At 40.3% G+C, this 18,759-nt stretch overlaps 1 long non-coding RNA gene across 1 annotated transcript in view; it reads right to left on the bottom strand.

The window, feature by feature from the left end:
* Window positions 1–1,958: 1,958 nt before the first annotated feature.
* LOC129626564 (uncharacterized) overlaps window positions 1,959–18,759 on the bottom strand; it is a 38,257-nt gene continuing 21,456 nt past the window's right edge. The window contains exon 2 of the long non-coding RNA XR_008702039.1: window positions 1,959–8,958. This is a non-coding gene — a long non-coding RNA (uncharacterized LOC129626564). The remainder of the gene's footprint in view (window positions 8,959–18,759) is intronic.

The raw sequence follows: 18,759 nt of genomic DNA, 5'->3' as shown, positions 1-18,759 counted from the left end.
TTCTTGAATGTTTGACAGATCACATCATAAACCATCCAGTTCTGGTGGATTACTTGGGAGACTTTAAAAAACAGATTCAGTGTTATTTTACCATGATCCACATTTTTAAAAATATCTAAAACTTCAAATTTATCTACAAATATTCACAATAGCTTTGCCATTAAAAGAAAAAAAAAAACAAAACACCTTAACTACGTGCGTGCATGCTCAGTCACTGTGGTCCTGTCTCTTAGTGACTGCCGACTGTAGCCCGCCAAGCTCCTCAGCCCATGGGATTCTCCAGGCAAGAATATTGGAGTGGGTTGTCATGCCTGCCTCCAGATCTTCCCAACCCAGGGATCAAACCCACATCTCCTGCTTTGCAGGCAAATTAACAGCTGAGCCACCAGGGAAGCCCTTATCCATGTAACAACCTTAACTATATCCTTCTTCATATCTTCTTTTATGCTATCAACTGGTTTTATTGACAAGTTGCCAGTATAACCTCCATCCTGACCGTCACCACTGCGGTTTAGTCTACAAGTCATGTCCAACTCTTCTGTGTCCCCATGGACAGCAGTCTGCCAGCCTTCTTTGTCCACGGGATTTGGTTAGCTTCAAACCTTCTCCCCATGTTTGTGGCCTGTCAAATCTTTAAGAAACTTTCCTAAGTACTGTTGTGTTTCTCCTGGCCAACATATAATGCTTTGCTAACTTACATACTAAATGTCAGAAGTTTTGGTGAAATTAGTGGCTTGTAAGATTACATGGACTGGCCAAGAGTGGAGTTGCACATCCACCCTGCAAGAACAGGTCAAAGAGTCCAGCTTGGTCTGAACCCTCACCCTTTGGGAAGATGTCCTAACACAGGCCCCCAGAAGGTGCTCTGTCCAGCCACGAACAAGGCTTTGCTAAGGGTAACAGAACTCTGCTTCTTGAAGGGGGTTTTTAGGCAAGGCAGTAGCAACGGTTTCATCTGTGTTGGTGACATAAGTCGCTAAGAAACTGTCTTCCTTATGACCTGTTAGGGGCTGATGGGAGGGCAGGAGAGTGTGTGTGTGGGGTGAGTGGGCTTTCAGCGGGTGCTATTATCTACCAAGGGTGGTACATGAATACATAGGTTTAGGTCAGCTCACAACTGCCACACCTATTTTCTCCTGCTTAAAACCCCTAAAATATATGTGTGTACTGAATCTTCCTTGTGTGAATCATTTCCCCCCATCTCTTTTATGCTTGTTCTATCTTATTCCTGCCACTTCATAGACTGTCAAGTGTGTCTGATCTGTACAAGAGTACATTTCTTCCCAGTGGCATAGGAAGAGAGGCCCCCAGGAGGGCAGACATTTGTTTGCTTCGGTGCTTCACCACCAGCAGCCCACTGCCCCCGCACATTACGGAGGTGTGCACAGTAATTCCTGAGCTGCGCTTGGATGCTGGGAGAGCAGGACTGCACCGGACATTTCAGCTCTTCTCATGGGACCATTCCTTTCCCTCCACCCAGTCTCAGGTTCACTGGCTGCTGTGCAGAGCTCTGCACCCCGCTCCTGGAGGCTGAAGCGCCAGCGGGGGTCCCAGGCCCCCTTCCCGGAACTGTCAGGCTCTGTCTTGCTGTAAAAGCCCACAGTTCAATGGCGAGGTTCTCAGCCAAGATGACGACCCTGAAGGCCAGTGTCTCTCCCAGTCCCTCCGTGCACTGCTCTGTTTTCTCTTCACTTCCGGCAGCTGGGACTTCCTTTTGCTGTTGGCTGTGCACAGCTTATGCTTTATTTGACATCTGAGTCTGGAGCCATGGGATGGTTATCTTAGTTCGGTCGGCCCTTCCATCGAGATTCCTGGAAACAAACCACGTAAGGGGGTAGGACAGAAACCACCATCTTAAGCCACAGTTCGGCAGTTCTCTATTACACTGCAGTAAAATTCACTCACTCACTGATGCACTCTGAAAAGCAGAACAAATGAAGAAAACAGAAACTGAAGAGTTGGGAGAAAATGTTTATTTAGTAAAACGGTATGAGGTTCAAAACCAGTAAAACAGGGAAAGGAGAACTTACCAGTGGGGGATTTTGAGGGGTTCCTTTAAAACACGGCAACTGCGAAGTGATTTGGACAAAAATTTCATAGGTGACAAAGGTTCAGACACCATATGCACTACACTGAAAGGCACCTAATAGTTTTATTTGTATCAGTAGTACCAAGAATAATTTTCCCTACACTTCCATCTTTTCTAAGGGACATGCAATCAATGAAGACCTAGTCGGCTTTAATGCTTTGTGTGTGTCTCAAGTTACCAAAATTAACTGTAAGAGTTACAGGATGAAGGAGAGACCCGTATGTTTGTGTTGAGAAAATATTAACCTTTTATCGTACAACTTAATCCTCAGGTAGGCTCTTTGCTGTTCATTCTTCCCTACAACACCGGCATGATGGAATTATAATTACTTGATCACCACTTACATCTTAGTTCTGTTTTTCAACATGGAACAAAGGGTACAATTAATTTAAACACCTTTAACAATAAAAAATTGTGTATGAGGTAAAATAAATAGGCTTCCCCCCCCCTCCACCCCAAGGGTATGGTATGAACTGAACTAACTCCACTCATGAGGTAATTGAGTGTGTTCTAGTAAGCAGGTCCAGTGCTGGCACTGTATGAGTATCACCTCCGATTAAGTTATAAGAACTTAGAGAAGACTTGAGAGACCAGAGCACCACCAGAGGACTCTAGCCCTTCACATCCCGGAGTCTGTATTTCTACCATTACAAGTCATTGAAGCATGCCCACTTTGTAGAGTCAGACATATACAATAATTCGATCAACTGTCATGTGGTGAGAAAGTAGCAGATGCTGTAACATGACCCCAGGGCCTTGATTCCAGGAGCAACTCTTTTGTGCTGCCATTGTGATGCTTTATTCTCCACCAGACAGTCATTTTCTTACTTCAGTTTTTTTGTAAAGAAAACACTGTGAAGAAGCAAAGTAAAAAAACTGATTGAATCCTTGGGAGTACAGTGGTAAATAACTTAAAAAAAAAAATAAGAAAGAAAGGTGTTTGGAGAATACGCCCAACTTTTTTTTTTTTTTTTAAATTTTGCTGCACTGGGTCTTAGTAGCAGCATGTGAGAACTTTAGTCACGGCATGGAAACTCTTTAATTCCCTGAGCAGGGATCGAACCCAAGCCCCCTGCACTGGAAGCACAGAGTCTTAACCCTTGGACCACCAAGGAAGTCCCCATGCCCAGGATTTTTGAGAATATTTCTACTCAACACCTTTGTTCCAACATTATCTTCTTCTGAGAGAGGAGGGGACCTTATTTAAACAGGAATAAACTTTTTTTCCTCCAACAAAATTTATCATGCCAGACAGTGAATTTATGAAGACAAATAAGCTCGTTTCTGTCCTCAAGGGGCTCATAATCTAAGTGGAGCACTACACGCAGATAAACTGGTGACGATTTTCGTACCAGCGCTCAACAGCGCTGCTAGCACCCATAGCACGGTGCTAAATGAGAGGACAGCGGAAGACGTGTGTATGGCACAACGAGAGGAACTCTCCCTCCTTTCACCTGGGAGGCCCAAGACACAGCTAACATTAGGACATCTGAACAGAGTTTTGAACAGCGAGTTATTTCCTGAGGGCTTAGTATGGGCCAGATACCATACTAAGGGACTATCTGGATTATCTAATTAAATTACGGCTACAATTTAGGAGACAGGTAACCAAGTTTTACAGATGAATTCAGGTGGTTTAATCTAGGACTCAACCTGCTAAATATTAACACTGTGAGCTACTGACATACACAAACGCACAGTAAAAGAGATCACCAGATGGAGTCACAGGGATAAAGGGGTGTATAACATCCAAATGTTCTCATTTACACAAAAGGCTATGAAGTCAGGATGCTGCAGGAGTTAGCCAAAGGTCACATAAGACAGACAGAGATAATCCTTTCTCCTCTCAAGGGCTCGTCCATCCCCGGTATGATCACGTTCTCCTGGAAATGTTACTCTCTTCTTGCCTTTCCCTTTAGCTCCTTCCCTTTAGCTTTTCCCTTAAGACACTCCATCACCAAAGGCCACCTCAAACCACGTGCCAACTTACCAAAGGGCAAAGTTGTTGAAGGACAAACGGTTGGATGGGGCTGGCCTACATCTAAAACAAGATATTTACTGTAAATACCAGTGTTTCATAAGCAATGATCTGCAAAGGTTGAAAAACAAGTAAAACAGGTTTGCCAACTTTTAAGAACACTGCTTCTCACACACTCAACCTGTTACACACAGAAGTAACTGCAAGGCATGGATTAAACCCCAGATAGCCACAGGACTGGAGAAGAGACTTGCACTCTGTCTACCCAGAGCTCTGCCTCCAGCCCTTACAGCCACAAATCCCTGTATGGCGCGGCGACAGCAAGTTTTCTAGGCACTTGAGTTAGTGCTCCTAACACGAGCCCTGGGACTCTTCTACCTGCCCTGTCCGAGATGCCTGGGATCTGGTCAATCATTTTTTATACACAAGCAAACAGTACGGACTGTTCATTCTGTTTGTTCAGTTTGAAACAAAAACTTTAAATGCTTGTGTGGAAATAAAAAGCTTAAATAACTTCCTTAGGGTTATAATAAAACTCTGTATGCAGTTTTAAAAATATACTTTAAAGGTTCAAGGAGGATGACTATTGAGACTGACTGTGATTCAAACGCAATGACTTTGCTCATGCTAGTGTACAATTCTCATCTCCTGTTCTGGTTTAGGTTAACATACAGATGGAGAGAGTGGTTATGCAACATTTCTGGTACCACTGCATTTACTTCCCACATTAAAGGGAAGATCCAGTTATAAATCCTACTGATTCGAGAACTATAACAATATGAAAACTGACAAGAGCCGGAGTATCAGCAAGCTTATCAATAAGGGCAAAAGTAAACATTTATCTGGAGGCACGGCATACACTGGTTCTGAAAGGTATGAAAATTAGAATCTCACATTTAATCACATACTTTACGTGCTCCATTCTAGACTGACTGTATACCTGAGGGCCAATCTCGCCCATGTATTTAGTTTTCCAATCTCTACAAATGTCTCAGACCCACAGCCTGCATCTCTGAACCACTTATGTACGGTACCCAGGGTGCTTGCTCTGAGCTCAGGAATCTCCATCACTTTAACTGTTTGTAATTACAAAGCAACTTAACTTTTCTGAGTCCCAGTTTCCTCAACTGTAAAGTACACTAATAACACTTAAAGGGCTGCTGCAAGGCTTAGATGAGAACATTATGCAAGTATTTAGTAAAATACTGTTCCATATACATTATTACTGCCTGATGAATGCTCAGTAATAATGAAAGCTGTCTTAAAATGAGGGACAAATTGAGGGGAACACCCAAGGTCTGAGGATTGCTGATGCAAAGATAAAGAACTGACAGAACAGACATTCCTTTTTATGAGAGTTTTAAAAAAATTGATCAGAATAAATGTCTTAGAAGAAATCTTTACATAACTATAAATAAAATTTGAAACGATTAGAAAATACTCCGTGCATTCCTCAAGATTTGGTCCCCTCTATCTCAGTATATAAAATACTGGGTCATGAAATCAACAACGGTATTTCTTAGCTTTGATGAAATACAGTTTCAAAAGATTAAAGGATAATGTATTCAGCATAATAATACTGCATTTATAATACTGAGGGTGCAACGGGCCTTCCTAAGACAACAAAACCCAGAAGTTACCAAAGATTATGTAATGGTTTAAAATAAAGTTTTAAAAAACACATGACAGATTAGGAGGAAGTACTTGCAACACATATAGTAACCCAATCCAAAATATATAGCGTTCCTAGAAAACAATGAGAACAAATAAACAAATCAAAAGAAATATGGGCTTAAGGGGATGAACAATCAAACAAATAAAAATGAAAGAAAGAAAACCAACAGAAATGTGAAAAGATATTAACTCTGCTCTTAGACAAGGGAATGAAAATAAAGAGATACGTTTTTGCAGCCATCAGATTAGCAAAAAACAAACAAGAACGGTACTGCCCTGGGGGCAAGCGTGTGAGGGGGCAAGCGTGCAAGGGAACAAGCACTAGACTGCCAGCCGAAGGCTAACCTGGCACAGACCCCTGGGAGAGCAATTCCGCAGCTCCTGTAAGGATTTCAAATAGATATGTTCCCTGACACAGCGATTATACCTTTACAAATGGTCTTGCAGAAATCATCACACAAAATATGCATCAAAATACTCTGTATTTTGCAGGACAGCCTACAACAGAGAAGCACTGGAGCAACCTTTGCATCCACCAACAGGGAATCTGGTGTATTTATATACGGAACTAAAAAAAAATACGTGAGACACAGATACGGAAAGTTTTCCAAAGCATGGAAAAAAGTACAAGATATGGTATGATTTCATGGTATAATAAATCCCACATATATCACCAACGTATGATTGTGTAAAAACACTAGAGCTTGGAAGGATCACCATTATTAATACTGCAGAGTGTAAGAAAAAGGCGGCCAGTGGTATGTGACTGTGAAGAGAATATTTTTATATACTCTTCACATCTAGTCTAAATAATACAGAATGACCACATATTTAGAAAGTTATCTCAGAATGCAGGATTTCCCAGTACCTATTTCCCAAACTGTTTCTCATTCAAAGTCATATCTTTACTTGAAATAACCCAGTATTCTGGTTAATATGGTATCTTTTTGTGCTACTGACTATGTTACTACAAAATTTTAAACAATGATTATTATACATACATAGAATACCTAAAACAATAATTTTCAGAGATACCTACAGAATAAGGAAAATTTATGTCAATATTAAGACAACTATATACCTTTAGCAACCTTTATACTTCTTCAGTCAAAGAAATCTTACAAAACCCGTATTTTTCCAGGGAATTTGAACTCCTATAAAAGTTGCATGAAGAACAAGTAGCAAAAAAATTTTTTCAAACTACTTTTAAAAAACCAACAGCCCCAATCCTATATTTAAGTAGCTTTAGACAGCAGGACAAATACTGATCATATAGCTTAACAGTTCTAAAGAATCACTTTGAAATAAGCAAGGAAAAGGTTGGAACACTTAAAAGCCAGTTATAATTGCATCTGGTTAATCCCAAGAAAGACAGCTAAGCAGATGAACAGGTTCTACTGCTAAGATGGAAGAGTTTTACTCAGCCTCACAGGAATATTATGCATAAAATTATACAAACATCCTCAGGACAGGTTCTCTTCCATAAAGTTAAAGGAAGTTAAAGCTAATATTAATAAATAATCCTAATTTATATAAATATAAAAATCCTAAAAGTGAAACTGCTATTGGTTTCATAATGCACTGGTAACTTAAAAGTTAAAAACAAAACAAACTAAATCCCACTTTTCATTGAAAGCCAGAAAAAGCCAGAATTTGATACTATCATCTCTTTAGTTTAAAAACAAACAAACCTTAATATCACAAGCCATTAGCAACAAAAAGAGATCATTTAATTAATTATAATTGTGCATAATATTTTCCACTGCATAACACCTTACCTTTATCAAAAGGTAAAACTGCTTTTTTAAAAAAACTGAAACGAATAAACTAAAAGGCAAACTCATGTGTATCAGATTCCCTATGATAAGTGACAGTTTTCAACTACTGAAGTCTATAGGAGACATCTGTTTGGAAGCATGAAATCCTACTATTGGGAACTGATGGGATGAGAAAGATGTAATGAAACAGGAAGAAGCTAAGTAATTTAAGCCAAATGCATAGCAAATAATCATGAGGAGAGAGAACAAATCTTCAAACTTGATAGAAAATAGCTGGAGTTTAATTTCAGAACATGTCAAATATTATAAAAATCCAACTATATTATGTTCTCTATCAATCAATGAAATGAAAAATGACAACTGGAAAATAATGGGGGAAAATGGGAACATTTTAACATTTATCCAGGTTCTGTAGCATTTAAAACTTATAAGCACATGTTCATCAGAAAAAATTCTAATAAATGTACAGTTTTTAAAGAAATCAAGGCATGTATTATCTAAAATGTGGGAGACAGCTCAGTATTACAGAGTGCTTTATAGTATTAACTAAAACAAGATAAAGTGAAAAAAATTTTTTTGACTCAACTACAACTCAACTTTCACATAGAGCTTTTTCTAAGTGCTGAAGTGAGACAAAGCTGATAGCCCAAATGATACTATAATCAGAAAAGTGTGTAATATAAAGATAACGAACACAGGACTATTAAACAAGAGAAAAAAGCAATAAATTTAAAAACTATGAATTAGGAATTTAACCTATAAGGCGTTTGGAAGCCTAAACCACAATGATATGCTAAATGAATGCTTTTTCATATTGGAGAATATGAAAGAAAAATTTTATATTTTATTCACTGAGGTTCAAAGGTAAATTGATGGGGAACCTCCAAATATGCTTAATCTGAAAACATGAGAAACACTTTTCATAAAACTACCCTTAGGTTATATGATGCTTCCATAATGCACTGATACTTCTCTTGAAGTATTATAAATTATTAAATAACTTAAGCATTTCACAAGTTTCAAATGAAAATGTGAAACTCACTGAAATATGTTTTATATCCAAGTACATAACAGAATAACACCCACTTCATAAAAAGAAACTTAAAAAACACAAACAAAATTTTAGTTTACTGAACAAATAGAATACAATTAGAAAGACAGCACTCACCTGTTCAAGAACAAGTCTCCCTGTCTGGACTTCACATTTTTATTTAACCGTGACTTTTTCATAAACATAGACATCTTCCTGAGTACAGGCATCAAATGTGAACTCTAATTCTGAATGTAGGCATAGATAAATTTATGGATACTTGCCAAGCTGTTAAAACAATATGTCCTTCAGTACTTTTGACTTTGTGGCTGTTGTTTGCTTTGTTTTTCACCTATATAGAATATGAATGTATCATCAAAAAATGAAAAGCAGAGGTGATTTCACGGGGCTGAAAAACAAAGTTATAGAAAGTTAATTTTAAGTAGAGTGTTTTCAATAAGAGCATGAAATATGAGAGTATCATTTAAATCAAACAATATATATCTAGGACTAATTATCAGGTGTTAGCTTATCTTTAAATTATCTATAAATGTTTGGCACAACTATGCTCCGAAAAAAAAGGATGACAAACATGTTTTTGAAATAACAATAATAATAGCTACCATTTATCAGGAGCTTAGTGTGTACCAGGAATTATTACAACACTTGATTGCTATTAACTTATTTATTACGTTAACTCATTTAATCTCATAACAATCCTATTAGGGAGGTAGTATTATAATCCCAATTTAGCAGATTGAGGAAATGGAGAAATAATTTTCCCAAAGTAACACACCTAGTATGCAGTAGTACCAGGATATGAGTTCAAGAAGCTGGGCTTCAAAACCCTACCACTAAATCACAGTGATTTCAAACCATTTCCATTAAATTGGAAAGCTGGTATTGTCTTTACTGCTAAAATAAAAATGAGTCTGATCTACTTTAAACAGAACAGCAATTATCCACTGAACACTTAAAACAGGCTATGTACTATTATTAGGCATTCTAGCTGGCAGAACAACAGCTAGCGCGTTAGCATTTACCAGGACTTAACGTGACAGGCACTGACTAATGAACCACTATGCACTCATCACAGAGGTCGGTCCTTACAACGATCCTGTGAAGTGGATACCATACCTATTTTGCAGATGAGAAAAGCACTGAGGTGTGAAGCAGTGCCTTTCCCTCCTCCCTATCACACAGCAAACTGTCCGGCACAGCCCAGGCGGCTCCAGGGGCTGTTGTCAGAGCCCCTGCTTGTCGGAGCACAGCGCGAGCGCCACACGGCCGGCACGCCACCACCCCAGTGAGGCATTCCTTTGCCCAACCCCCGAGTTTCACGTCATGTTAGAGATACAATACAACTGCAAAGATATGACAGTAATGAAAGTTTACAGTAATTACATTAAAAGAAAAAAAAAATCAAGCCTCTATGTACTATTTTTGCCATATCCTCTATCCGTGTTAATGGTTGAGTGTCCAAGTCAGCTGAAGTAAACATCCACCTCCCAGCCGACTCGTGTGTTACAGCTGAGTGTAGGATGTTTACATGAACTGAAAACTTGGTTTAAAGCAGGACTTACACAATCCTTTACCGTATTTGCACCGGTGCTTTCCTTGAGACTCAAATTTAAATTAAGGGATATATGATAAATAATTTATATGATTTTTTTAAAAAGATAACTTTGTAGAATCTGTTGAAAAAAGAACAGGAGGTACAAAGATTGACATGAATGAGGTAAAAGTCCAGTCAAGAGGTATTTCTGAGACAAGGTTTAGAATCCAGGGGAGAAGGCACAAATGATGTTCTTCTCATAACTGGTGGTGATATAGCAGATGTCTCATGAATGTTCCAGACCTACATGTGGCTGGGTTTACAGCCTTCCCTTCCAAACAAGCCAGCCTGCATTTACAGGAACCTGCCTGATGGCCGGGATGGCACATTGGGAAGCCATTCTTCCTCAGGAAAGAGCTTCCTGTTTCGAGTCGAAGACAAAGTTAGCAGCACACCTGTGAGGAGCTCAGGGCCCCGCGGCAGCCTCCTTGCCCCCAGCCTCTCCCCATCTCCTCCCCACGCTCCTGCCTCAGGACGTTCACCTCAGGAACACGTCTCCCACACTCTGACCCAGGGCCTCCTCCTCCTGCCCAAGTGTTGCTAAGTTGCTTCCCAGGAATCCGTTGTCTCTCTGGATTCCTCTGATTAAGAAAATACTACCACTGATACCTCTACAAAGCACTTAAAGCAGCCCGATCAATACACTTGCCTCGAAGAAGAGAAAAATCCTCAAACTTGGAAGTAAAATTAAATAACAGAACGATTGCCAGCAAACTCTAAAGTAATCTCTGGAATTTCGCAGGCCTTCCAGGACCTTTGGGAACCTCCTGTCTCTACCTGGCCTCCTGTCTCTTCAGGCCACTTTTCCTGATTCAAGATTAAATCAGGAGTTCTGATTAAATTCTCAAGTTCTCAAGATTAAACATACACATTTTTTTTCCTCTAAATATACTGTTTTTTTGCTTCAAGTATTCCACAGCAACACTATTACTTTTCCTTCTGCTTTTCTTTGCAAATATATTCAAACAGGTTTTGTGGGCTAGACAATGAATATGATGCTTTCTCTGGGAGAAAAGTGGGTCTGGGTCCCAGATTTCCAACAAATCTTTTTCAAAACAAATTTTTGGATTACTATATGTTTTTAAGTTAGGGATTGTATGCACATTTCTCTTCAGTTGCTAATTGGGCATGGATACTGAACAGGGAGGGGTTCCCAGGTGGCTCAGTAGTAAAGAACCACCTGTCAATGCAGGAGACACAAGAGACATGAGTTCGATCCCTGGGTCGGGAAGATCCCTTGGTGAAGGAAAGGGTAATCAACTCCAGTCTTCTTGCCTGGGAAGTCCCATGGACAGAAAGGAGCCTGGTGGGCTATAGTCCATGGGGTCACAAAGAGCCGGACACGACTGAACAACCACCACCACTGACCCGGGAGATGAACGGAAGATGAGCTCCATGGTTCTGAAGCCTAGACTTAGGACAGCAGCATCGGCAGCACGTGGGCATTTAGGAGAAGCAAGCATCACCGCAGACCTAGAGAATGAGAAAGTCTCGCAAGGCCCAGCGATCAGTATTTTAATTAACAATCTCTCCCAAGTAATTCTGATACCTGCTATTATTTGAAAACCAACGCATTAATAACGGTGTTACCAAACATGCTGGAGAGCCAGAGCAAAGAGCAGTGAACATCAAATTGTCAGGAAGTTTGTAATATGCTACAGAATGAAGAAAAAAACCCCCACCCAACATCAAAACACCCACCACACTGTCCACCCATAAGGAACCAGGCCGGAAACTGGCAGAGACAACCTAAAACAGAATAGTTTTGAAAAGTGATTAAGTTCGGACTCACACTTGAAACTTTTTTTCCCCTGAATACCCACCGCAAATAGAGGTACATTCACCCAATGAATAAAGCTTTATCCAGAGGAATGGAGGGAGCCAGTCAGAGTAAAAGGGATTCCGGCACCAAGACCAATGAGGACCTGTCGAACAGCGTACCTTCAACAGGGAACATCTGCACACAAATGTGTCTAACTGGAAATGAACCTGCAGACACAATTTTGCAGTTTTGCTTTTAAAAAGTAATCCCTTAGAAATCTCAAAGCAAATGCTAAGGAAAAAAAGCCTGTCATTTTCAGAATACTACTCAGCAACTAAAAATGTTTTACTTTCAATCAAAATACCTTCTTAGGAAAGAATTTCTGAGCTTTCTGGGACCTGTCAATAAAGACCACACACTTCTTCCTCAATACTAAGTTAAAATGTGGGGAGACAAGCTGTTATAGGTTTATTAGCAAAAACTAATGCTCAAACATTTTAAAGCATCCTATACAGTCAATTGCTACATTGGCAGGTCATTTGGGAAGTCTGTGGTTCTTCCAAATTAAAACATAAAGAAGTCATCTGCAGATGACTTTCATAAGGTGGTATTCCAGTACACTGAGGCAAGGGCATCCAGAATTAAAGCTGACATGGCCTCTGATTCACCTCATCAGGGCAGAATAACATGGAACAAATGTTATGTAACACAGATTGTACATTAATCCTGCAGCCAGGGGTGAGGGGCTGGGCTGGGCAGAGCGTGACAGCTTTGTGCAAGACACGCATCCTCCTTTTAGCACAGATCTGGGCTACCATTTTAACAAGCCTCTCAAATCCAGCCAGGCAAATTATTAAACTGGGCAGTTTCTATCCATCTTACTGAATCTCAAGGCTGTGTAACACAACTTTTCATAGGAAACACTGTCACCTTGTCTAACAGAACCCTGTTAGCAGAGGACTTGTTCTACCCTTTGAGGGGACATGCCTCGGGCTCTCAGAGCCCAAATGGCCCCATCTGTTTGCTGCTATCTGGACTCTGAGGCCTACATCAGAGGGTCAAGGAGTACATAAGAAACCTGCTTTACTAAGAGTTCAGCAGGAAGGGACACTTGCTGCAAGTGAATCCTCAAGCTTGAAAATTATACTTCAAGTTGCAGAGCCACCTGTGTCTGAAGCAGCTCAGCACCCTCCTCCCCCTCCTCCACGCTGGCCACATCAGGCTTGTAAACTAGCACTCTGGCGAAGGAGTGTTTAAGAAGTGGGGCTGCTGCAGGAACACATCTGGGCAGCTACAAGATGCCCCAAACTGTCACCTGCTCCTCTGCAGAAAGGACACAGTAGCCCCTGCAGCAAAACAAAACCGCTGGTGCAGCCCTGTGCACGCAAGGTGCCCTACTTGGTGCTGATGGCCAGGAAAACGGATAATCATAAGGATATGATGTCCTCTCCTCAGAAAGATGTGCACGTAAAAAGTTACCAAGGGCTTTACCTTTTGGTTTAATTATGCCCTGAGCCCTATACAGTAATATGTTCAGCAGTTTAATATTAATACATGATAAAAATACTAAAGCTTTACTGAAGAGAAAGGTTTCAACAAAACAGAAATGTTTTCCAGTGTCTACAAGACAAATAGAGGTAAGAAAGCAAATTTTCAAAACGTGGAGAAAGAGCTGTTGTAAAATTATACATTACCAACAGTCTGCATTGAATGCCGGCTGTGAGAAAAGCCCTGTATTCTTCAGCTCTGTGGGGAAACCCAAAAAAATAGACTCAGTGCATCTGCTCACAAGGCATCAACATGCGAATAAGAAAGAGAAAAGCCAAGTGATGACCTGAGAATACGCAGGAAAACATACTCAATAAACTGAGACAAATATAACCAACGGTGAATGCTGTAAAAAGGCTCAGAAGTTTGAGGTCCTGCAAAAGTTTTTAGAGGACAGTTCTGACTAGGAGCTGTGACATCACTCAGGGTGGAGAACAGGAAGCTGGGGTGGGGGGTTGTTGAGAGGCGAGAGACAAAGTTTATACACACATTTCTTCACTACAGAGAAAACTGAAAATTTCTAGGTTATATACTGCTGGGCGGTAGGGTGGGGCGGTGGTGATAAATTTACTCTCAAGAACGTCTACAGAATTTCTAAAGGAGGAAATCGGTCTTCTGAACTGCTGGGAAGTCAAACTCTAGCCTACTTGGAAAGGCAATAAAGAATGTGAGTTCACTGACAGGGTAAAAATCAGAAATAAGAATCCATAGTGGAAAAAAAAATTTTTTTTTAACAGAATTCTCTAAGGCCCAGCAGCAGCAGCATCTTTAAGTCTGGAAGCTCGGCTGGCATCCGCTCCAGGATATCCTGTTTTGAAGAGAGCATCCCACACTACTCGGCATGAAACATGCATTCACACAGAGCGCAGTGAAGGCAGAACCCCAAAGATTCCTGGTGTTCATCCACACACTTTACAGGCACGTTCCCCCCCGCCACAATTCTACCTCTTAAGATGTAACTTCACTGAAATGACGTCTGCGAATAGCCGGTAGCAGCAAACATCTGACTGAAAGCTTAGCTGTGTGGTACAGCTTCCAGTCGGGGATGTTTACAACAACAGACTTTCTGCACAAGTTAAGAGAGGGCATCGACACAAGTATTGCTGGTCACCATCTCTAAATGCTTGTTAGGCCTTTTAGTCCTGAACGCTATCTGTGACATTTTGGGACAAAAAAATGATATGATTAATGAAATTCATTAGCAAGAGATAAGTGGTTTATCAACAGCAATTTTTCCTAATTATTACAAAAGACAATATGCATTGTAAAGTTATCTTGGCAAATTAGTAACATTAAAGATACATTAAAAACATTAAAGTAACATTAAAGACCCAGTTATTCTATACGAAGATACACTTTCTATTTGATATGTGCAAAAAATGAAGTTTTCTCTCCCGTAACCCAGAGTTTCAGAATTAATAATAAACACACCAGAATGACAATCCGAATAATCAGAGAGACCATACATTTGCCTGAAACAGTCTGAAGGTATGCCTGCTGCCCTGATGCTATCATTAAACGTGACTCTTCCATTAACAAAAGCATCCTAATCTAGGTCACTAATACAGTGGGTTTCACTGGCAGTGGATCTGTACTAAGACTCTAATACTTTCTTTGCCCGTCCCCAGCTGAGTTAGGTTAGAGATGCACATACAGTCCATGGAGATAACAAAGCAAGGTAGGTAATAAGCAAATGAACTCCTGACCTTGGCTTTGTTTATAAAGCAGTGATAGGCTAAAATCGTTTTGTTACCACACTACTTTCCTGAAAGACAGAAGGAAGATTAGGTGACATATAAAAAAATCGGCATGCCACCAAAACCAAGAGTTGCTTTCATCTAAAGTACGTGAAGTTACTGTTTCTTTAAAAAAAAAACAACCCAGTTAAAACAATTAGAGTATACAATTAAGTTTCAGTGATTTCCAAGAAATGAACACACATACACAGACAGACACCCTACTGAACACATCAATACACACAATTTTGAAAGGCTACTGATTTTCTAATTTCTAATTTCTTTGAGAAACTATGGAGTAAGTGATTTCGGTCACTGATATTTACTGTGGTAATATTTAATGTTGCTTTCTGCATTTTTTTTTTTTTTTTTTTTGCTTTAAATGTCATAAATAACTACCCATTACAGAAACAATGCTAGAAATAATGAGGAAAGTGCATGTGGTCTCTATGGATACAAGACGACCTTCATTGTTTCTGAAGACAAATACTTAAAAGAACCCAGTGGCTATTTCCAACAAAGGGTATTCAAGCTGTTCTACAATTGAAAATTTCCAGATTTAAATTAGGAAAAAAAAGTTATTTCATGCCCAGGTAGGCACACAATACTTGACTAATTAGGATGCTGCATACTGAGTTGCAATGAACCAGCGATTGCAAGTCTCTCCTTCAAACAATTTCCCTGTTTTTCTTTTTTAAAGGTTGATCAAAACACTGACATCTTTATCAGAGCTACTATATTTAATTCTCACATATAATATATAAAATCTTTTCTTCAGTGTTGTTAGGGATTTTGTCAAATGCTGTAATTTGTTTATGATGTGTTCTTGAAGACAGTTGAAAACTAAATGTATGGAAGTTGAATAATTAAGTATGTTTTAATAAAATCAATTATGAATATTCTAATAAAGTATCTAGACACAAATTGTAATTACAATATGTAACCTGTATTTCACAAATGTTCTTTTCGCTCTTGTATTCATCATTAAAAACAGAGTAAGCAGGTTGAATCTAATGAAGGTACAGCTGAGGCTAAAGATGAACACGTTTTGGTGTGCATAACGACTTCCATACTTGACACAAATCTATTTCATATTTGAGAGCAACCGTTCTTACTCCTGGCATTAGTACAAAACAATATGCTTCTTGTTCTATGAGGCTTATTTATGACTTACTCATTATTGCCAATTGCCATTGGGAAGAGAGGCTTGAACGTGCTTTCATATGATTTCTCAAGTTAGCCGTATAACTAGAGTCCTGAGGTTAGTACAGCAGGTGTCTACAGGTGAGGAAGACGGTACAAACTGGACAGGTGGTCTGACTGTGAGCCTCTCTCAAGGAACCATCTACAAGGTGACCACCTGTGAGGAAAGACCAGCCTGGCAAACTGAACACCAGACAACCAGTGAGACGGTGAAGAGCAGAGCATTGAAAAGCATGGAAATCGTCACCGTGACATCTGACGTCTGCATGGCGTGCTCACACCTCCCTGTGGGTTTTCATGGTGAGCTCCGAGGGGCAGGCAGGGTGGGTATCATCATCTCTACTCCACTCAGCTTACATCGGTTCTGCTATAATAATGAATTACGTGTTCTCTGGAAGCAACTACCCATGTCAGATACTTTATGAGATTCAAATGGGTTATCAAATGAAAGTTTACCTAGAAAACTTACTATAAAATATGTATGTGTGTGTATATACAGATACATGTTTGTGTAAAAATGACCGGTTTTAATCTTTTTTTTTTTTTAACTTTTCCCCCATTTCTGTCACTTCTAACAGGATGGGTTGTTTTTTGCCACCGCATGATCACTGCTCAGACACACAAACACCGTTTGGGGTAGGCAGTGCTTAGGCTTGCAAGGCAGAGAGCCAGTTCCTTTCTCCACAAAGCTTAATAAAACATCATCATATACTCACACGGTATATACATGGCTCAACCCCAAACCAGCAGCATCAGTACTACCCATGACACTGTAAGAAAAGTAGTTCTCAGGCTTCTACCCCAACCCCACTGGATCAGGAATTAGGGGGAATCAGACGCAGAAATCAGTGTTTTACAAGCCTTCCAAGTTGTTCTGAGGCACACTAAATTCTCCTAACCACTGATCCAGGTGGTATCACAGTTCCAATAACATGGCCAAAGCCCACTGACAACACAGCCCTGTGTTAGGGCTCGTCTGGAACTGAAAGGGACTATCAGTTTTAATACCCAGACAGTCCTGGGCAGGCAAGGACTAATCTGTTACCCTAATCGCCATTACAGATCAAAGCCCCAAAAACTATTCACATAAAAAATGGAAAAAAAGGGGGGGAGGGGAAAAAATGGATCAGTGATATTATGGACTGAACGCATGTTGTCTTTTGGGTGGAGAAAGAAGGTTACATTGAAATCCCAGGAAGTGTTAATGGCTAATTTAGTTCACCATTTCAGGGTAATTATGCATTTTCTCCACTATTGTTGTGAACAAAGAAAGCTTTCCACGAGGGGGGTGCCATATATCTACATATAACCACTGAGTTGTTATGTACTTACTCGAAAAAAATAAGCGTGCCCAGGAATGCCTCAAACCCGGAGCGGAGAGACCTGGAGGTCCAGTGGTTAAGACTCTGCACATGCAACGCAGGCGGTGCACGCTGGCTCCCTGGTCAGGGAACGAGGTTCCACACGCCGTGAAGCACAGGCAAACACCACAAACAAAAAACCACCAGGGGGAGGCAGGGAGGGCAGTGTTTCGGACAAAACGATCACTGTATTAAACTATAGGGCAGTCACAAGTTTGTAGTTTTTTAATTTTTAAAAAGTTTTCAAAATTTTCTGGCTGCACCACACGGCATGTAGGATCCCAGTTCCCTGGCCAAGGATCAGATCCGTTCCTCCCGCAGCGGGCGCTCAAATTCCTGACCGCTGGACTACCAGGGAATTCCCTGTATTTTTTAAAAATAAAATTCGCTGACCACTGACAGTGAGCTGATGATGGCAGCCAGCTTTTTAGAGTCTCATGATTTTTAAGGATCTTTTTAGATTCTCAAAATACCATCCACCGAAGGTCCCAGGTCATAAACGGGGCAAAATCAGTCATCACAGCGCCGACCCTGAGCATTTAGACCACTTGAATCAGGATAAGCTGAGCAGGTCCGTGGTTCCACAGCGCTTGGGTAAGTGCTGAAAGGCAGAGTCTCTTCAGCCAACAGGATGCAAGAGGCTCCAAACTCTGCTTTATAGACTTAAACATCATGAACTGCACCCAAAACAAAACTAATAACTCGCTTAGTCCACTTAACTCACTTAGAGAGTGCTTTCCATGGTTCATGGATACCATCAGCCAAACTACGACACTGAAAATTTCCCATAATCCTGGATATGAATGCATCATGATGAGGCAGGTCACATTTCAACAAGTGACTTTATTTTCAAAATCCACACTTGGAAGGAAAATTGCCAACTTGGGCCTCAACTTACAAGCAGAAGGAGATTTCAGCAAATAAGGATCTAAGACCCTAACTGTGAACCTTAGTCACACAGAGTAAATATCCACACACTTATGTA

This window comes from Bubalus kerabau, chromosome 14, assembly GCF_029407905.1.
Source record: "Bubalus kerabau isolate K-KA32 ecotype Philippines breed swamp buffalo chromosome 14, PCC_UOA_SB_1v2, whole genome shotgun sequence".
In the NCBI taxonomy this organism is placed as follows: domain Eukaryota; kingdom Metazoa; phylum Chordata; class Mammalia; order Artiodactyla; family Bovidae; genus Bubalus; species Bubalus kerabau.
Note: the sequence above shows the minus strand (reverse complement) of the source record. Positions and strands in the feature narration are given on the sequence as shown.